This window comes from Gossypium hirsutum, chromosome A11 (genome assembly GCF_007990345.1).
Source record: "Gossypium hirsutum isolate 1008001.06 chromosome A11, Gossypium_hirsutum_v2.1, whole genome shotgun sequence".
NCBI lineage: Eukaryota > Viridiplantae > Streptophyta > Magnoliopsida > Malvales > Malvaceae > Gossypium > Gossypium hirsutum.
Window position 1 is genome coordinate 25,746,953 of NC_053434.1, and position 23,266 is coordinate 25,770,218.

Sequence of the window (23,266 nt, forward strand, 5' to 3'; positions counted from 1 at the left end):
ATATTGAAAACATGATATATCATTGCATTATTTACACATGAACTTACCTCGATACAAAATATGGATAATTTATACGATTTAGTCCAAAATTTTGTTCTTTCCCCAGTCTATGTCCAGACTCCATTTTTCTTGATCTATAATAGCAAATTCAGCTCATTTAATCATGACATTGTTCAAAGTAATCCATAAATTATAATTTGAAAAAATTACAATTTTGTCCCTAAATTTTACATAATTACAACTTAGTCCCTAGGCTCGTAAAATGAAATGTGTTCATTTTCTTTGATACCCGAGCCTAGTAAAACTTAAAACACACTCATATCAGCCCATATTTTCTTTCAAATTATATTTTTAGCCACTTATTTTACCAACTTTTACAAAAAGGTCCTGTTTAGGTGTTTTCATGAAAAATTACCTAGTAGAAGATGTTTAACACACACTAAACTCTTATATTCCTCCACTAATCATCAAAATACATGCATGTCACACATGGGTAAATTTTTAGACATAAACCCTACTTCAAAATAAGCATGGAAATAGGTAAATCAAGCTACGAGGACTTAAAAATTGTAAAGAGCATTAAAAATAAGGCTCGGGAGCACTTACAATCAAGCTTGAAAGTTGAAAAAAACTCTAGCTATGGTGTCTTGAGAGTTTAGGCCAAGAATGAAGAAGATGAACATATTTTTGCTTTGAATTTCCCTTTTTTTTCTTTTAATTACCAAATGACCAAAATGCCCTTAGGGTCTTTCTTTAAATTTTTTCCTACACATGTCCATTTTTGTCCAAACTTTTAGAAATTGGTTAAATTTCTAATTAGGACATTCTAATTTATAATCTAAATCAATTTCATGCTAAAATCTTCTAGAACACAAGTTTTGCATCCTATTCAATTTGGTCCCTAAAGTTCAGTTGGACATTTTATGCATAGAATTTCTTCATGAAACTTGCACACAAGCATGCAATCATATCATAGACCTCATGAGAATCATAAAATAATTATTTTTATTTTGATTTAGTGGTCTCGAAACCACTATTCTGACTAGGCCCTAATTCAGGATGTTATAAAGAAAACTGCCCCAGGGTTTCAAGCTTTCAACTATAATTGGGTTAATGTGATTAAGTCATTTTCTTGTAATTTCTATGTTTTTGAAGTCATGGGAGCTTGATTTAGCTAGACCATGTACCAATTGCAAAACTGTTAATGTTTTTGAAATCTGTCGTTGTTGATATCTTGAATAAATTGGTGTTAGATTGATAGATTTTAAGCTTAGATATGAAAAAGGGCTAGATTGTAATGTTTATGTTAGTTTTGTTCGTAAGGACTAAAGTGAATAAAATGTAAAATTCATGTGAAATTTCAGTAATAATAGATAGTAGAGGGTTCATAAAGGATGTAATTGTGATTGATTTTAAAACCAATGCTCAAAATTGAAAGATATATTTGTTTCGATTTTAGGGACTAAATTGAATAAAATGCAAAATTTTAAGGGCATCAGGAAAAAAAATTTTATAGGTTCATACATATCATGGAATAACATGAATATGTTTGGTATTGATAAATTGTTTGAAATAATTGTTTAGATCAAGAATTGGATTAATCTGGAGATAATTGAGGAAAAACCAAAATTTTCAATTAGTCCTTGAGGATTTAATTTGTTTGTTGTCTTAACCAGGTAAGTTAATATGGAACTTACTAATTAATTATATGTTATGTTTATTTTTATTATATTTCATTTATGTATTAAATTGAAGTGAATTGGTGAATTTGGCACTATTAGCTTGAAATCGATTGAATTGTAAATTCATGATAAATTAGTTATATGAAAATAAAATAGGTTATACATGAGGCTATTGATTGAATATATTTCTCGTATGTGAAATGAAATTGTGTACATGAAATGATAATATCATTTATACGAAAATAATGCCCGAGTGAATTTTGTAAAAGGTTAAGATACGTATGACATGCTATTGAGGTTATACACATAATTGATCAGGGATTTACATGATGTTACGCGATCTAGTATTTGTTGCAGACGTTCAAGTTATATGTATTTTTGGTTTAGCCCGGACAGGTAACCTTGATACGATGTCAACTTGTGTGAGCAATAAATTCTTTTGTATCTAAGTCTATTTTACTATAGTTCCTTTGGGCGATGTTCAATTGAATAAATATGTAATTTAAGACATGAATTGAAATGAAATGGTATTAAAGATATGTGATTATGTTTCAAATGTTGACGGTATTACGATTTGAAAACGTAACTAACGTATTTGATTTGTGGTGATTTTGCATGTATAGATATGTATTCAAGTGCCAAGGAAAGTTAATTTGGTAGCTGATAGAATAATTGTTTATTCTTAATGGTCAAGGTAAGTTATGATTTCCATATGATCTTACTAAGCATTCTCTATGCTTACCCCGTTTATTTTCCCTTTTTCCTTATATACTGCAACCTTGCGAAACATGTCAAGTCGGATTGTTTTGAAGATCACACTATCTTATCCTCAATTTGGTAGCTACTTGGTTATTTTGAGTCAAAGATTGTGGATGTAATTATGGTGCATCTTAGTATGTAATTGTGTTTACAATGGCAAGTTTATGTTAACTTTCACCTATCATGTTATTTCGGTGATTTGAATTATACATGTTGATGGACATATATGTTTGCTTATGCCAATAGATGTGATGAATTATAATCAAATATATGCCATATAAAATGGATGGGTGAACGGGATGAAAATATGTTTGAACATTGGTAGCTTGATGCATACTTGTAAAATGTGGTCTAATCTTAATAGTTGATGGCTATGTTTAAGGCTTATAAGTCATAGATGAGCATAAGGTGTACAAGTTTGGGTAAATGAAGTGAATTGGCATGTTTTAATATGAACTAACATAGGTAAGATTTGGAATTTGAATGGTTAGTTGGTTGGTTTGGATGGTATATGATCGATTTTATTGAAGTAGAAAGTTTTGTATTAGTTTGAACTCATATTGTATTGGTTGATTGGAAATGGATAAATAACTTGTTTTGGTATGTTTTTAGTATTGTTGGATTCAAATAAAAATGGGCATTGTTGAGTCTATTGAATGGTATTAGGTTGAAACTTGTAATAGGTACTAAAAGGGATAATTTTTACCAAAAATAGAGGCGATGTCGTGACTTCGAATTTTGGACGGCACAATGTTGCCTTTATAGTAAGTGATGTTGTGACGATATAGGGCTTGTAGTCACGACGTGTCCTACTAAGATGGCCACATCATGACGAGAACTAGAGGAAGTCACGGTATCGGTCCATACATCTTTAAAAATTTTGCAGTTTGATCCTCTTTTGTGTTTAGGTTGACAAAAGAGCTTCTGTATGCTCGAATAAGACTCGTAAATTTTTATTATTGTACTTTGGTGATGTTTGATGTTTGATACACATGTGAATGATTATTTTACTATAAGTTTTGACTGTAATTGCTCTAGTGACAAATGTGTCATTTTGTAGCTCAGATTCGACAATCGAGTTGGATAAGGGATGTTACAATGGTAGTCGAGTGAAAGATATGCTACATAACAGGTGCACTATTTACTTAATGAGAAAAGAGGAGTAACAATTTCTGTTCTAGAGAAAATTAAGAAGCTAAATTATAAGGATAATGGGTGTAATGGTGATTACATGAAAGTTACACATTTTGCCTTTTACACACTTAAATGCAATTGCATTGTTTGCTTAATAAAAAAAAGCGGGGGAAGCACTTACATTCTAGAAAAAAGTTAGAAAACGAAATTTTCTCAAGAATGTTGATATTGAGCCTCCAAACTAGAGCTGATCATGGGTCGGGCGGTCCGGCCTGGCCCGAAGGCCCGCCCGAAAAATGAGAGGGTTTGGGTAAAAATATAGGCCCGAAAAATGGGCTTGGGCAAAAAACGAGGCCCGTTTAAAAAACGGGCCAGGCCTCGGGTAAGAGTTTTTTTACCCGGGCCTGGCCCGGCCCGGCCCGAATTATATATTAATATATTTTTTTTTTATTTTTAATCATTTTAAATTTTTAATATAACATTTTTTTATTATATTGTCAATTTGTGTATTGTTTTAAAAATTATTTTAGTATCATTTTTATTTGTTTTAATATTTGTTTTTATGTTTTTAAATATATTTGATTTATTATATTTTTAAATTTTTTTATTTAATGAAATAAGAAAAAAAATTTAATATGGGCCGGGCTGGGCCAGGCTCGGGCTTAACAATTTTATTTCAGGCTGGGCTTGGACAAATTTTTAGGCCCATATTTTGAGCCGGCCTGAGCCTTGTAGATGAGCCTAAAATTTTGTTTGGGCCCAGCCCATGATCACCTCTACTCCAAGCTATACTCTTTAGAACGTAGCAATAATGAAGCAAATTTAAGGATCTTATCAATCTTTCTAAGTTTAGGTTAATTCTAGAACTTTTCCAATATGGGAAGTCGTTCCAGGGTTTCACATCATTCCCTATATGGGGTTATCTTGCACTACTGTTTTCATTAGGTTAGTAACCAAAAACTAGGGTTTACATGATTCCTCGCACGAATGAAATAAAAGAAGAAGAAGCTCCTTACAATTAAGAATTTGAATAAGATTTATAACCAAACTGGTAATGTAAGGTAAAATTGCAACTCTTTGTAATTCTTTGGTGTTCCCTGATTGTGGTCCAAAATGTACGTACTTGGGGTTTCCAACATTAATTTCAACAAAGCCATTTTGAGAGTAGAATTCAGCAATATGATCCTTCCAAGGTTGGATGAAACAAGTAAAATTTCTGGTAGAAAATGAACGCTGCGTACTACCTAGTTAGATTTTTTTTTTTTTAGTTTTGTTGCAAATACACAAACAAAAGCCGAACTTATTGGCTTCTACCATTTGCAGAGAAAATGAAAATGTATCCAGACAATCAAATTTTACACTTGATTGGTTCACTATGTTATCAGATCAAACGTGTACGGTGTGTGTTAATTTGCAGGAAAAAATATAAAGTAGTATGTATTTGCATCATGTTGAAATGCTTTACTTTATTTACACTCTCTCCACCCTTCATGATGTGGGAAGCTAAGGTTAAAATATATAGACAACAGAGGGAGTTGTCGATATTTAGTGCATGCCACCAAATGGATAAGGGCAATGGAATACACAATTAATTTCCACCAAGCATTTTCGTCCAATATTTCTTCTTCTTTCTGAAATTGTATGCTGTGATAACCCCAAAACGCATGTGAATGAGAATATTTGTTTACGTACAAAGCAAATATCGTTTCGAAAGTTGTCATTGATGATCAAAGTGGAACTTCTAAAAAAAGGGAAAGATGATGGAGTTGATGGGGACACGTGGTTGTATCAGGTAGGCGCATCATGGTAAAAAATCCATGGGGGTGTCACATGAGGACCAAAGAAAAAGAGGAAGAAAAACCCAAGCTACATCATAGGTTTTCGGTTGACTCACATCACATGCATTGCAGTTAACACTACTGCTTTTTTTAAGACCCTATATTTGCATTGGATTACAATTAAATCCAGAGTCAAGTGAGATTAAACAGTTAAACTGTGATGAAGCTCCTAAAAACTATACATAAAGAGGCGGGTCCCAAAAGAATCGCATTTTGCAATTTGCATTAATGTTATATCTGCAACATGCAAAATTTTCATGTCTTGGGAATCAACAATATTTGGTAGACAAATCAAGTTTCCTCCATCGCCATTTCCAAGGGAAAGGGAACCATTAAACTTCTTTTTTTTTCTACTCTAAGGATAGTCCGATGATGATGATCAGATCAGACGTTTTATCGATATCGGAAGAAAGTGTTGTTTAAATTAATGTAGAAAAATTAATATTCCATTAACAGAAACTAGAAAGTTTCATGCTTGGTTTAGGGTCTTATACATTTTTTTCGATGTTAGAGCATGTCGTAGGTTTCAACGAAAATTTTATGTTAACTATATAGATCCTATTCTTTCCCAAATTTCTAAAGAAATTTTAGATTTATTTCAGCAATAACATGGTAAATATGTCAAAGTTTATGCAATATTTTTCTAACATTAATTGCACAACAAGGTTTGAGAAAGTTTAAACAAATTAATCAAGGTTAAATGTTAAGTACCTAAATTAGAAACAATCTATTAATGTAAATCGTACACGATGTCCAAAACTTAATCTATATATGTTAGAATTGTTCCTGGCATTGATTCTCTCAATTTGTTTCTTGAAAGAAGCAATTGAGAGAAACCCTAACTCAACAATGGTAAAAAATAAAAAAAAATAGTTTTAACACAATAACAATTAAATTATATTTTATATACGAAAAAGTAGATAGATTAAAATTTAAATATGTAAATTTTTACTTTAATTTATTTCATGATATAAAATTCATAATATAAAATAAAAAATTTAAGAAAAACAAATCTAACTCAAATCTTAAAAGTTGAAAGGTAAAATCTTGCTTAAGTTTTAAACTGGTAAAATTTTTTGCCTATATTTATTTTTTGAACCTATTTTTTTCTAAATTTTTTTTTTTTTTTATTTTAATATTTTCATCTAAATTTTCTCAAGTGGGCTTGCCAACTTGAAAAGTAACCCATGGTTTTTGCATGTCTAGATAAAGCAGTTCTAGCCAAGAGAAGTGCTTGAATACCACTGGTATCAACTATGTAAGGAGGTATGAAATGAGAAAACGAAGATTGGCAAGAAAGAGAGCAAGAATGGAAGCAAAAGTAAGATGGTTTTGAGATTTTTGAGCTTAGGCTCCAAGCTATGCATTCTTGATTGTAAAGCTCCAGGTCAACAATAATATAGGCACTTAAAACCATTTGCAATATAAGCCCTTTCCTTTTAAATGCTTTGAATTAATTTGTTGGATAAATGTGTTGCTCAAGTATCAGACTAGGATTGAGTTAACAAAACTTTGGGATTTTGAGCTACAGCTATGAATCAAAACTGTGAATAGTGAGGATTGATTGAAGCTTTAATTAGCTTAGCTTTGCTTTGGAATGACGCATATAGTAAAGGTAATTGGAGTGTTTTAGGTGCAAGTAATGGCGGAGTATGATGTAATTTGACTCTTGGTGTAGGCTCAGCCCACTAGTGAAAATGAGCAATGAATGGGTACTGCCATTTTAAATGGGAGTGGGACCAATACTTGTACGTGGGTTTTTTTACAGGATCCGTTCTGAATTCTGATAAGCTCTATTAATGTTGGATTTCAGACACTGGCAACTAAATTCTTATGCCCTTGCGGATCAATCTGAATTTCAGTTAACTTTGTAAATAGTCACGATTCTCATGCATCTAAAAAGCTCCCATGTTTGATGTTATGACATTATGAAATGCATAGGCCAATCTTTTAAAGTTGAGAGCTCAAAAGCTAATGCAAAATGCGATGGACAAAATACAAGAGATGATTGCTTCGTTGAGCTTTAAATCTGACAACAACTAAAGTGGAAATGGGCCATCTTTCCACAGGGATGTCAAACACTCTTTGAGTTGCTGCCTGTCTGAGAGTGAGACCCGTTAAACATTTTCCAACAATATATTTTCTCTTTGCAACTACTTGTATATAGTCTTAGCTTCACTTCAAACACCCTTCCTGGGAGCTTCCACCGTAGCCTCAAAAAAAAAATGAAGTAAAAGATATTATCAAATTAACCTGTTATAAGCTTTGTGTGTGGGGATCAATAGAGATACATACATATATATATACGGGTATATTATAGATTTTGTTATTCTTATATGAATAAATATATTAAAAAATCATAAAAATTATCAAAAATCATAAAAATTATTTAAAAAATCATAAAAATTATAATATCATTTGGCATTATAAATTTTACAACTCATAATATATAGCAAAATATATCCCTAATAATAATTTTCTATAACAACTATCAAATCCATTAACTATTTACTCAAATTCCTAATGGAAAACATAAATTTTTAACCAAATACTCAAAGTCTTATTGGAAACCCAATTTTGTAAAAAAAATCTTAAAAAATTGTATAGGGGGTTAAACAACCCCAATAAGCTTCAAAGAGTTCTTGAGAGAGTAAATAAGCTTAGTGTTGAAATTCTTTGTCTTCCGGAAACTAGAATTAAAGAAGATAAATCTGTTCAGATGATTCATAAGTTCTTTGGGTCTTGGTCCGTTACTTGTAACTATCAAGAAGTCGGTAATGGGAGGATTTGGATGTTGGCTAAACAGGGTATTCGTTTATATGCTCTGAAGGTTACTGACCAATGTATTACTAGTAGGGTGGAGTTCTTTAGGAAATATTTCTTTCTTATTGCCATTTATGCTTTAAATAGAGGTTCTGAGAGGAGGCATCTTTGGGCACATTTTGATGCGATCGTTGAGAGCACCAAAAATATCCTATCATTATAAAATAATGAAAAGAATAGTATAAGGGAAGTAGGGTCAATCCTCAGGGACTGGATTTGCACAAGTGCTTGTTCTTCAAAATCCCGAACAGAATCGTGCCCAAGAAAACCTACGTACCTAGAAAAAATAAAAAAACAGAATTTAAAGTTTGATTGAATTAAAATTACGAAAGTTAGAATTAAAATTGTAACGAAAGACAAAGTTGAGTAAGAGAGAGTTTTTATTATGAAGAGATTCCAGCCTCCGGTTGTCTTCATCCTCCTTGGATTCTATCATAGGCTTTTAGGCGATCCTTCTCAAACAGAATAAGCCAGTTATAGTGGAAGAGGACGCCTACGACTACTAGCTCCATATTTTAGAATTACGATTTAGAGGAACCTGACCCTAGCCAACAATCGCTTTTGTGGGATCATCTTATGCTAGATCATCACTTCTCAATGGCAAATCCCATGCCATTTTGTCTCTTGGGCTCGCCAACCTCTGACGCAGTAAGCTAACGAACCGATTGTGCAACCTTCCTAAAACATACAAAGCAGCCGCCTTTGCACAAGATGAAAAAATCACTTTTTGAAGGGACATGGACGGAAGTGTCAATCCCGTAGTACGAAGAAGCGATGAGTACTCGTTGAGAAGGCTAAGCGCGGATTCTAAGCCTCATGAACACTTTTTGGGGAAATTCGACAACCTTTGGCTAGATAAGTTTAGTGGCTCATGATTTTTGTGGAAAAAGAAATAAATGTAAAGAAAATAGAATTTTTATTGAATAATACGAAAGAAAATAAGGCTAAGCTTTTTGGAAAAGGGAGTGTTTACAAAAAAGATGTGTGAAATTTGTGTCACTCCATCCCCTATTTATAGTACTAGGAAACCCAACCTATTTCTACTTAAATTCTAAAAGATAAATACAAATAATTAAAGATAAATGCTAAAATTAAATCTAAATAATAATCTTTAATAATTATCCTAATATAATTAAAAATTAAATAGACTCTTGTTTTTATAAAATCTCTTCTTTACACTTTCGCCCTCCAAGTCTTCCATACTTTGCATTTCTGGCACCACTTCTTTCCTCCTTCGCATGTTGGCCCATTTTATCTTTAAATTCATGCTTTTTGCCCCCAAATTTCTTTTTGCCTTTAATTTAATACCTACAAGATAAAAACCATAAATAGCTCAAATTAGTAGGATCATACTCAAAATAAATATGTAATTAATACATAAAAATATGTCATTCTAGAGTATTATCAAATCCCCCTACTTAGCCCATACTTGCCCTCAAGTATGGTTCCTATCCATTGTAAAATTTAGAATTTTGCCATGAAAGAAATATCACTCCAAAGTTTTATAATAAGTAGGCATAATGCATATGAAAAATAAAGAGAACCTTTAGCTTACTTTAAGTAAAACTAAAAATATTCCAATTAATACACACAAAAATCAAAATCGACTTGGATTATTTCATGAAAATCAGGTAATTTATTAGACTTACCAAGACACCCAATTTGTTTCCACCTTTAGCCCCCAAATGCAATTTTATTATTAATACATCATTTTTTTATTTTATTTTATTTATTTTTCTTTTATTATTATTGCTTAGGAATACATTGAACCTTTTGACGCGAAGAGAGATGATAGCCAAGCACCTTACCCCAGTTACTCAGCCCAACATACTCCTAATTTATTATATTTTTCTTAAGAACATATCGAACCTTGTGACGAGAAGAGAGATGATAGTCAGGCACCCCACCCCGGTTACTCAGCTTAACATATTCCTAAAAAAAATTTTAATTCCGGTTAACGGAGTTACCTAACAAGTCACACAACGTTTTGACGCAAAATAGGATGACAACTCAAGCACCCTACCCTGGTTACTCAGTCAGTCACATTTTAAACTATACTCATAACCATAGAAACATCTCAATTTATTATAAATGAAACAAAATTTTAATTAGGAGGACTAGGAAAAAAAATCATGTGTCAAAAATAAGTTTTGACAACTACCTAACAGTCATGAACATAATTTTTAGCATGCAATTATGTGAAGTGTTCTCTTTACATTTAGACTTAATCAATTGTACTATAAGTAAGATAAGGTTATCTCTATTAATCATAATTATTCAGCCTAAAAGAAATAAAACAGTGGAGATGAAATCAAATAAGCAAAATTATAACTAACTCAGTAGACAAGAATCATGCATGTAGGTCAAACAGTGGCAAGTCCTGGTAAAAATCTTGGGCATGAAAAGAGGCAGAATATTCTAAAAAAAATAAATGTGGGTAGAAACGAGCACAAGGCAACAGCATCATTAACATAATAGTAAAAGCAGCAGATAAAACGACAGAAATAGTGAAGAATGTCTCCCCCTACTTAAAACACATTGTCCTCGATGTTAAAAAAAAGGAAAAGAAAAAATAGGTGAAAGTAAAAAGGGTTTAGAAAAACTCCTCAAATAGTCATTGTCGTTCATGCGTAGCTACAAAGAGGGGAATGTTTAGCGTCACGTGGAGGAGAAGAGGGTGATGAGGTGCGCGAGTCACGCGATGGAGATGGAGATGGAGACAAGGTGGGCGAGTCCTTACCATGGTGTTTGAAAAATCGGTGGTGGAGGGTGAGGAAGAAGGTGCGACGACTGATGGGGGTTTGGGTGAAAAATGGGATAATTTTTTAGGGTTTGGGGGTGTATAGGTAGAGTGTTTGGCTGAAGGGTGAGGTGTTTGGGTGCAAGTTTTACTTTGTATAAAGCAGGGATGCATTATTCCTACTTGGAATAGGGATAGAATAAGGGATGTTTGTGAAAGTATGCCAATTCCTGAGTTTTTTCCTCGTCGGTTTACCTAGAGAGAAGAAGAGAAATTTATTAATATCCAAACAAAATAAAGTAATAATTAATAAAATAAATAAAAATAAAAATTGGGTTGCCTCCCAACAAGCGTTTGTTTAACGTCGCTAACTTGATGCCTCAACTAGTATTGGGGCTGTTCCAACTGAATTCTTTCGTTTGTATGGGCTTGAAAATTCTTCCTTTTTTATCACATTCACCATATCTGGGTTGAATCGTCCCTGCGCCTCTTTCTTTGGTTTCGTATTTTCCTCCGAGAAAATCTTATGTGTACCTGTCAAAGGGTTAATCCCTTTTAAGTCGGCAATGGTCTAATCATTCTCCCAAAAAGAGCGCTTGAGATGCTCGGGAAGTGGTTTTAATTTCAGATCTGGTGTGTCAATCTTAGCATTTGCAGTACTAAGGAAAGGTCGCCCCAACAAGATGTCTGAAGACGCAAGAATGTTATCCTCCTCTATTTTTATCACATAAAAGTTCGCAGGAAAGATAAGTCCGTTAACTTTGACTAATACGTCTTCAAAGACTCTTTTGAGATGCACAATAGACATGTCTGCCAACTGAATGATAACATCTGTTTCCGTCAAAAAACCCGCATTAAGTGATTCATAAATAGAAAAAGGCATTACATTTATGGAGGGCCCTAAATCACACATAGATTTTTTTAATTATTAAGTGGCCTATTTTGCATGGTATTGTAAACATGCCCCTATCTTTGCATTTCGCTTACATCTTCTGCTGTAATACTGCAGATACATTCTCACAAACGCTTACCCTTTCATTACCAGTTAATTTTCGCTTGTTGGTGTAGAGCTCTTTGAGGAAATTGGCATAACGTAGAATTTGTTTGATGGCATCCAATAGTGGTATATTGATCTCGACATTTCTGAATGTTTCGAGGACCTCCTTGTCCTCTTTACCTTTTCGACATTGGTTAAATCTTTCTGGAAATAGAGGTTGAATTTTAGGCAATGGAGGTTTCGCTCGGACCTGTTCATCGTTTTTGGGCTTTTCTTGGGCAGAATCTTGGCCAAGATTTCTGTCAGAAATTGGTTCCAGAACTTTTCCACTTTGCAACGTCACTAAATTTACATGTTGTCTTAGATTAGGTTCCGTTTGTGACAGCAACTTCCCTTTCATTTTCTCAATTGATATAGTCAACTCTCTTATAGATGCCTCGAGTTTCTGTTGAAAATCATTTGTTTCCTTTTGGAAATCAAGAGTTTGTCATAGTATTTACTGTTGGAAATCAATAATTTATTGTTGTATCTGCTGTTGGAAATCAAGTAAATTAGCTACTAATTTATTGACCATGGTTTCTAGAGAGGTACCTAAATATTGTGTTTGTTGTAGAAACCGATTTTGGTATGGCTGGTTATACTGTAGGTTTGCCCCATAACTCAAGTTGGGATGGTCTCTCCATCCTAGGTTGTAGGTATTAGCATAGGTGTCACATCGCATTTGTGGTGGCCCAAGAAAGTTTCCCATAACATCCAAATGAGCCATAGTATCATCATACAAACTAGGGCATGCATTAGTTGTATGTTCAGGTGTAGCACATATTCCGCATAATCGGGTTGGTTTTGCTTTTTCTGTAATAAGAGAATTTACAATATTAGTAAGTCTATCAACTTTATCTTCTAAGGTTGAATTACTTAGCTGGTAAACCCTTCTAGGGGGTTCAGGATTGGCTCAGAATTGCTGAGTATTTACAGCTATTGTGGATATCAAGTCCCTTTCTTGTTGAGGAGTCATGTTGACCAATGCTCCTCTATTGGCGGCGTCTACCATATTCATCTCTATAGGCTTTAAACATTCATAAAAGTATTGGAATATAGACTGTTCCATAATACCATGTTATGGGAAACTTGCACGCAACTTCTTAAATCACTCCTAATAGTCATACAGAGACTCTACTTCTTTTTGTTTTATCCCAATGATCTCTCTTTTTAACTCAGCTACACGCGATGCTGGAAAAAACCTGTTGAGAAACAAACGAGAAAGATTAGCCCAAGTTGTAATAGATCCAGGGGGTAGATAAAATAACCATTCCTAGCAGAATTCGCTAGGGAGAAAGGGAAAGCACGTAATTTGATTTGATCCTTAGTTACCCCTTGAGGTTTCATGCTAAAAAAAATCATATGAAACTCTTTCAAATTTTTGTGGGCATTTTCGTTTTGCAACCCACAAAAAGTTGGCACTAACTGGATTAAACCTAACTTCAGTTCAAAATCAGTATCCATAATAGGATACACAATGCACAATAGCGGTTATTCTGTAGGAGCTTTAGCCAATTGCCGAATCATTTGAGCCATTGATTGATGTGCTAGATTTGGGTTTTCGTTAACCCTAACGTTAAGCACTTCTTTTGGTGAACCTACTTCTACTTTTTTGCTTTCAATTAGTTCAGTAGCTTTTCGTTAACCCTAGACTCAACTTTGTCTTCGACTATTTCTGGTGGTGGGTTACTCTAAGTCCTAACCACTCCTGACTGTTTTTTTATAACTTTGTCTCCTTGTAATTAGCTCTTGCAGTCTTCTCTATTTATGAATCAAATGCAAGAATACTTAAAGTAGATCTGGTCATAAGAAACAAAGAAACAAGATTAGTATGTTACCAATCCCCGGCAACGGTGCCAAAATTTGATACAGTCGTTGAGAGCACCAAAAATATTCTATCACAAAAAAATAATGAAAAGAATAGTATAAGGGAAGTAGGGCCAAATCCTCAGAGATTAGATTTGCACAAGTGCTTGTTCTATAAAATCCCGGACAGAATCGTGCCCAAGAAAACCTGCGTACCTGGAAAAAATAAAAATAAAAACAGAATTTAAAGTTTGATTGAATTGAAATTACAAAAATTAAAATTATAACGAAAGACAGAGTTGAGTAAGAGAGAGTTTTTATTATAGAGAAATTCTAGCCTCCGATTGTCTCGATCTGTCTTGGATTCTATCATCGGCTTTTAGGTGATTCTTCTCAAACAGAATAAGCCAGTTATAGTGGAAGATGACGCCTACGACAACCAACTCCAGATTTTAGACTTACGATTTAGAGGAACTTGACCCTAGCCAACAATCGCTTTTGTGGGATCATCTTATGCTAGATCATCAGTTTTCAATGGAAAATCCCATGCCATTTTGTCTCTTAGGCACACCAACCTCTGACGCAGTAAGCTAACGAACTGACTGTGCAACATTCCCAAAACATAAAAAGTGGTCACCTTTGCACAAGATGAAAAGATCACTCTTTGAAGGGACATGGACGGAAGCTTCAGTTCTATAGTACGGAGAAGTGATGAATACTTGTTAAGAAGGCTAAGCGTGGATTCTAAGCCTTATGAACCCCTTTTTGGGGAAATTTGACAACCATTGGCTAGATAAGTTTAGTGGCTCATGATTTTTGTGGAAAAAGAAATAAATGTAAAGAAAATGAAATTTTTATTGAATAATACGAAAGGAAATAAGGCTAAGCTTTTTGGAAAATGGAGTGTTTACAGAAAAGATGTGTGAAATTTGTGTCACTCCATCCTCTATTTATAATACTAGGAAACCTAGTCTATTCCTACTTAAATTCTAAAAGATAAATACAAATAAATAAAGACAATTAAAGACAATTAAAGATAAATGCTAAAATTAAATCTAAATAATAATATTTAATAATTATCCTAATATAATTAAAAATTAAATAGAGCCTTGTTTTTATAAAATCTCTTCTTTACATCTTTTCCCTCCAAGTCTTCCATACTTTGCATTTCTGGCACCACTTCTCTCCTCCTTCACATGTTGGCCTATTTTATCTTTAAATTTACACTTTTTGCCCCTAAATTTCCTTTTGCCTTCAATTTAGCCCCTACAAGATAAAAACCATAAATAGCTCAAATTAGTAGGATCATACTCAAAATATATATGTAATTAATACATAAAAATATGTCATTCTAGAGTATTATCACATTTATCTGAGGTGAGCACGGTTGTTGGTGATACTGCTTGGTTTATGAGGGATGTAGCACCTAGTTTTGGCAGGTCTTAAGTTCTGGTGAGTAGACTGAAAGTAGTCTGTAAGATGCAATTCTATCCACCTAATTATTGTTTTTGGCATGTAGATTAGACACATAGTAGATGTTAGGATATTAAGTAAGGATTTACCTTAGAATGTGTGGAGTTGTAAAGAAGAAGAGCCGAGTAAGGGTATTGAGAGTTTTGTAAGTTGGGATTATTGCAGAAGGTATTGTGCACCAAGTTCATTGAGTTACTGTGCTAGTTATGTTATAAATAATTTGGTTAGGAATTAATGGAACAGATGAACCAAGTATATAAATTTATAGGATTTTTTTATTTATGTTCTCTCTACAGTTGTAAACCATTTAAAAAGACAGTTTTGAAAGTTTATGACATGTGTCAAGTTGCAATGGGAACTTAGGTTATATATATTCAAGCTAGAGAAAGGGGGAGTTTTCTTCTTACTTCTTAAAAAGTGCTATTATTTGAATATTAAGGAACCAAAAGTATTTCTTTCTCCTTTAAGCTGAAGTTGAAATTCTGGAATTTATCGATGATTACTCTATGTCAAGGTAAGTTCTATAACTCTGCATGTTAAAGTTATGAAAGATTAAGTCTGTAAGAGTGTATGAACAGTAAAATGAAGAAGTAAGACTTTGCATGAGGGTTATTTGGGCTTAAGATGATGGTAAAGGTTATACGAATGAGTTTTAATGATGTTGTTCTGTTTTATAAGCAATGGTTGCTGCAGTTTCTTGTTGGATGTTGAATCTGGAGTTCAAACTACTATTTGTGGTTGTCAAGTGAATTTACATGCTAACTCTCGCACGTGTACTGTTCGTACCAGAAGATTTGTAGGAAATTGGTTGAAAGGTAATTTCGAGATCTGGAATGTTATAGTATATTATTTATGTGACTATATAAGTGATTACTAAAGGATACCTATGATTGTTTTGTCGCACCGAAGGACCAATCAATGACTGTCGTCATGGTGTCACTCTAGCGAGCCAATAGATAACCATTCCAAGATGTCGCCCAACTCTCTTGAGTCCCACCACAATCCGTCTATTTCTCCATTACGCCATCTTTCCCTATTTTTGTCTACGTAGTTAAGGTAATTCCCTCCATATTTTCACATGCAATATAAACATGTTGTTTATACGATTTAATGAACTTATTATTATAACATACGGTGTGCCACTTATCAATACATTAATTCACAATCATTTGACATTCAACAATTATTATTATAAGCATACCCATACTTACTTAGCATTATAGTTTTACAGCATATTCATTTACCATTTTCATGCATAACCAAGAATTCACACAGACTTAAGACAAACACAGACGCAGATTGTACAAGCAGTACCTTATTAACCACATATAGGTAATGTATAGAAACTCACCTGGTATCCTTCCTCTTTGTCAACTTAGCTTTCCCAAACACTAGAGTTTCATTCATCTTGGCAGTTAAGTATGACAACCATAATAAAAATTAAACCAAAAATTATTCATGCTTTAGAAACCAGTATCCAATAACATGCAGAAACCTTTAAGATTTTTTCTAGAAATCCTTAACTCCCTTTTTTTTCCTCAAATCCATGAAGGCAAAAAGTTTAAGAATCCTATTGATTTATGAAATTATCTAATAGTAGACATCAAACTCCAGTTCCAGCTTACCATATAGAGCTTTCCCTTAAACACTCTTTTCTTCGGGGCAGACTCAAGAAGAAGATGAAGGAGATGAAACAAAAATGAGAAGAATCCCTTTGCAAAATAACATTTCTCACTAATATATAATCCCCCACGCATGATCATCAAATACCCAAATTCTAAATCATGAGTCGATAATCATTTTGTTCCCCACTAAGGAACCAGTCAGTTCCAACTTAACTAAACCATAATTGAAACTCAGTTATTTTCCATTCAGCCACTAATTTTTTCCAAGATTTTCAATATAGCCCGTCGATTTTCTATTTTATTTAATTAACTCCTAAATTTTCCTTCATTTTAGGGCTTTAATAGGAACCGGGTGTGACATACTAAGCATTTTCATGCTTATTCTAGGTTTTTTTCTTCCCTTATAGATTGTCACATTGCGAGAACCTGCAAATTCGGATCAACATGAAGCACACACTATCAATGAAACGATACTTTTATGTTAATTTTGACTCTAGATATTTTGGCATGTCTATAAGGGTACCTTAGTGTACAAATAGTCATGTTAAGTTGTGTGTTATGTGATAAATATGGTAAATGTTGATTTTGAATGTTAAGCTTAGCATATGATCAAGATAATTCTTGAATTGGTAAGGTTTGATGGTATGGAAAAGAATGATCATGAACTTATTTGAGCGTAGTATGTTGAAGGTTATATAAAGAAGTGATTAAGTTTGATAAGTTTGTGAATAATTAAAAATGCCAATATTGATGGTTGATCATGATAGGTATGTAACAGTCTGTTTTTCAGCGATGTCGAAAACAGTGGTTTCGGGACCACAATTTCGATGAATAAGTTAGTAAAAATTATCTATTTAATATTTACAAATTAAAAATAATGTTATAGTAAAACGTAATTTAATCTATTTTATTGAATTAGTCAGTTAGTCAAGGTACAAGTGGTACGTACCGAAAATCAAGTGGCTTTTAAAAATGATAATATCAAGACCTTGTTTTCATAGACTGAGCTCGTAAATATTTTTATTAAATATTTACAAAGTTTTAGTATAAGTGGATTGAAGTTTGGTTTGTTAATTTTGATGTTTAAATAGTTAATTAAGGAAAAAAGAATAAATCGTAAAAGCTTCAAAAGTTAATCGCTATTAGTTTAAAAGGGTTAATTGAATGCAAAATCATAATTGAATGAATCCTTATGGCAATTTAACCATATTCAATATATTGGACGGTAAACATATGTATTTTAGATTAAAATATGTATAATTAATGTCATTTTGGTAATTAAATAAAAGATAAACTAAGATAAAATAATAAAACAACTATCAATCTTTTTTAGTTCTTTGTTTAGGAACTGAAAACTCCATAACTAACCTTGGGGAGCATCTGAACAAGTCTATTTGGTATGTTGGTATGTATTTTCTCACCCATTTTTAGTGATTTTTATATTTTTAACATCGTTGCAACTAGGCCCAGCTAATCCATATCCCATTTTCAAAGCTGTTAAAGTTTGTTAAAATTTCCATTGATGATTTTTGGATTTTCTTGATGTTTAATGTAAGATTTTGAAGCTTGTGAATGTTTTAGGACTATTTTGTTAAGTGAATTTTATTACTTTTGCATTTAAGGACTAATATGTAAAACTGTTAAACTTAGCATGAAAATATTGTATTTTTTAAGTGATTGAATGTTGTTTCTGGATGGAATTAATTAGCTATGTGTATTGGGGCTTAAATGTGAAATTTGTAATAGTTTTGGTTTTAGGGACTAAATTGAACTGAGTGTAAAAGTTTAGGGAAAATTTTTAAAATAGAAATTATAAGTAATTTACATAAAAATGAATATGATAATGTATTTTAGTTTAATAAATTTATAAGTCATGTACATAAAAATCAGGAAAAGTGGAAAATTATAGAATAGTCCCTACAAACAGATTTGCTTGTGAGTTGTATTAGGTAAGTTCGTATGGTATGTTTGTGTTAAATTGTTACATATTTAAAATTATAAATGTAAATATGTTTAATTGAAATCCTGGTCGTTTACAATTCAGAACAAAAAGGTGAGATAGAAGATTAAATTGAACTGAATTGAAGATAGTATAATTCGATAAAGTAAGGAATTGACTTTGAATTGGATTAAAATTGAATATGTTATGTGATAAAATGATGATTTGATAAAGATAAGCTGAATTGATTCAATTTAATTTTGTTTTATGTGAAAAGAACTTAATTGAATAGATTCAAAAATATTAAATATTATATGAAATGTGGAATTAAACTAATGTGGTGATGAGCTATGATATATGTATGGAATTCTTGATTTGGTTGATTAAGATGTAGATTGATAATAAATTGAGTAATGAATACCCTATTAACTATTCAGGCAGAGTCAAAAATAGTTGGCATGCCATAGGATAGGAAGAATTCGTGGTTACTTCGATTATGAGTTAATGAGGCACCGGGTACCAAATTGCTTCTGTTATATCAATGAGACACTGGATGTCAAGCTATTTGATAAGCGCTAGGTGCAACTATTTGCTTCAGATTTACCCGATGAGGCACTTGGTGCCAAACTGGTGTGTTGATTGGATCCGTGCATCCGTTCGAGTTCGAGTCGTGTTAATAGGGAGATAAAAGATAAAAAAAATGATGATAATGAATAAGCATTTGAAATCCATGAAATTGTAAAATTGAATATAAGATACGGTATTCGATATTGATATGGCAAATGGATAAGAAATGGAAGAAAACTATGAAATGAAATGTCTATTTGTGAAATGAGATAATATGGTGATCGGATTATATATATATACACATATTGAGAATTGGTTATACAAGGCTAGGGGGCCAATATGAAAACATGATAAATTGATGAATGTGATTCAAAATTAGTATTATGGAATAAACTAGTGATTAATATTTAATTGGCATTCAACATCTATATGCTATAAAAATGAATTACTATGATTTGAATTAATAATTCAAATTATGAAATGAAAATCAATGTTTGGCATTAATTTGATATGGGATGTATTGTAGATAAATAGATTGTATGATAAGTTAAGATAGTGAATTTATTTAAATGATTATTTATTTTATGAATGGTAATGCAATGTTGAATAAGTGAATTGAAATATTATATGATTGAGTTACTATATGGTTTGATAAATGTTGAACTCACCTTTTTTATATGTGATTTGTCATGACAGGCAAACTTTACCAAAATAAGTAGCATGTAGTGTATAATTATAATTTAAGGTAAGTTATTTGGCTTTTATACCTGTGAACTTACTAAGCAATTATAATGCTTACTCCCTTATTTCTTTTTTCCCTGTAGTGTCAACTTGCGGAACGTGTCAGGTGGATCATCAAGAAACTCACATTGTATCAGTATTGATTTGTAGTCTTTTTACCATATTAAGGCTTGGTAATGTATGGCATGTACCTAGGAAATCTTAAGTTTGTGCAAACGTTATATATTGAGGGAGTTTGGCATCTTGAGATTATGTTTATGTAAAAATATGTATGATGGCATTAGTCATGAAGATGGTATCTTGATGAGAAGTTCAACTTGGATTTTTTTTTCTTGGATATTTGTTTAGGTATATTTGAAATGATTTGGTAAGCTTGATGCTTAAGTATAAGATTGCTTGAATGGCTATTTGGTGCTTGATTAGATGATAATGAAAGTGTCATTGAATGCTTAATGGTTTGGTATGTATGTGGTCTTTTGGTTGAATTTTAAATTATTGATTGAGGTGTCAATTGTGGTTTATTGGTTAGGCATTTAGGATGGTTGATGATGATTTTGGTTTATTTTAATGCTTTTGAATTGATTGAGATGTGGTTTAAATGATGGTTTGTGGCTTAAGTGTTCAGGGTTGAATAACTTTGTAACACTCCAAATCTGGCCTAGATGTTATGGTCAAATCTGGAGATGTTACTGTAAGCTCATTCGAAAAACAAAATTCGTTTGTTTTGTAAAATTCGTTGTAAGCTCTAATTCCATAAAAATCAGGTTTATTCGAAAGCATATGTTACGTAACCGATTTTACAAAAACGTTTTTAGTTTACACTTTCCAAAATATATAGGTTTGCAGCAAAAATCCTTAGCATGTTATATTTGAGGAAAACACGATTTGTTGTTTGAAAAATCTGACATATTGCAGGTAAAATGAGTGTTGTTGATTTGAAAATGTGTAAAAAATTATAGTGAATAAGAAAAAAAATCAAAATCAAAACCAAACAATCCCAAAATGTACAAACAGTCCAAAAATAACAAAACTCATAAAGTCAAAGCAAATAGAATAATTAACTAATTAACAAAATGTACAAATAGTCCAAAAATAACAAAACCCATAAAGCCAAAGAAAATAGAATAATTAACTAATTAAGTTTTAATCGAGCTCTGTCACTTCGACCCAACCTAAGTCTGAAGGTTACCTGAAAATGACAGACAACAGAAAGTGAGTTTCCGAAACTTAATGTGTAACATATCATACAGAAATCGATCCATCATATATATAGATATCAGAAGCAGAGCTTATCATAACATAACAAATGAAAATATAAAATCCTACCCCCACCCGCTACACACCATCTCTGACTATCCCAACACATCATGTAACACCCCAAAACTCGGCCCAGAAGTTTCGACCGGATCTCGGAGGTTACATTGACCACCGAAGTGGTCCTAGAACAATTTACAAAAGAATTATTTAATACTTAATCCGAATATGGTTTGCTTAAATTAATCTAAATCATTTAACAATTTATACGCCAAATTTGTAATCAAATCGGATTTAGAAAATTTAAAGACTGACATTATGAAAAATTATTTGCAGCTGATAATATAATATTTACAGTTCGAATGAAAAACACATACGGGTATTGTTTGTTTAAAACTTACATCGTACGAAAGTTAAACCAAATTCAAATCTGAAAACCGTAATCAAAACTTTAAGTCAAGTTATCAACTTTGCAAGTCGATTTCAAATTGATACTGTAACAGCTTATTTTCAGCGAAATTGGAACAGTGGTTTCGGGACCACAAATATAAGGTCAAAATATTTATTTTATTATTATTTTGAGGTCTACAGCATGATAGTATGATTCTATAAAAATTTCGTTAAGAAATTTTCACGTTTGCATGCTTAATTTGATGATAAAAAAAGGGGGCTAAATCGCATAAAGGGCAAAAGTTGTGTTCTAATAGCTAAAGGTCTCTAGTAGCTATAGAAATTTAAAGTGAAGGTCTTTAAATGGTAATTAGACCATTAATATTATTAGTGGACAAAGATGAACATCATTTAAGTGATTTTCAATGATTAATTAAAAGGTCAAATTAGTAATTTAGTAAATAATGACAAATTAAATAAAAATAACATGGTAATTGATGATGTCACTAAACTAACTAAAATTACGACAAAGGCAAGTGCACCTATCGAATAGTAGTATAGCTATGGTGAGTCGAGAATATCATATCCACGAGGACTAAAAGTACTAGTAATTACTATCTTTTTATTATTTAGCCGATAAATTAAAGAAATTGTTTTTAATCTAAAATTAGCTAAAATAATTACTAAGAACGCAATAGAGAGCGAATTGGCAAAATATTTGAAGAAAATCAATGAGATAGACAATACCCAGGAAAGAATCCATCTAGACTTCACTTATTATTTTGAATCTGAATTAAACGATTTATTCACTTGTGCCTTTTCTAACGCCCCAAAATTTAAATTTTTATTTTTGTGAATGTGTGACATAAGTGTGTATCTGCTTCAGTAGTTAAGTGTTCTGGGTGTGTGTGTGAGGTCCCAAGTTCAAGCCTTACTTGGGTTAAATTTTTGTATTTTACGAATAAAGCCTTATATATGTTCAGTAGACTTTTATTCAATTATTTGTGAAAACATATTAGAATGGGCTTGCTGGTCTAATGGTTAAGCAGAGTGTTGGTGTGTTGGAGGTCCTGTGTTTGAATCTCTATGTAGGCAAGAGATAGTATTTTTGCTCCTAATTTCGGCTAGAGTTGTGTTGAAAGTGGATTCTGAGTAGTGGGCTGTTAGTGGGATAGTGGTGAGAGATTTAAGGAGATAATAGGGGAAGTTATCAGAATATTGCCTATTCTGATTTTTTTTCAAATTTTCGGCTCCCTCTCCCTCTTTCCCAAAAATTCTAGCAGCAACTCTCCTCTTTCCCTCTTCTTATTGCTTTTGATCCCAATCGATACCTTTCCCCTTTGTTGTTCGTTCGTTTTGCTCTTTAGGAATCTATTTTCTGCTTTCAGCCCCTAGTTGGTAAGCAATCTTTGTGTTTTGTAGTTCGATTTCTAAGTTTCTGATTGGAGCTTTGTGTAAT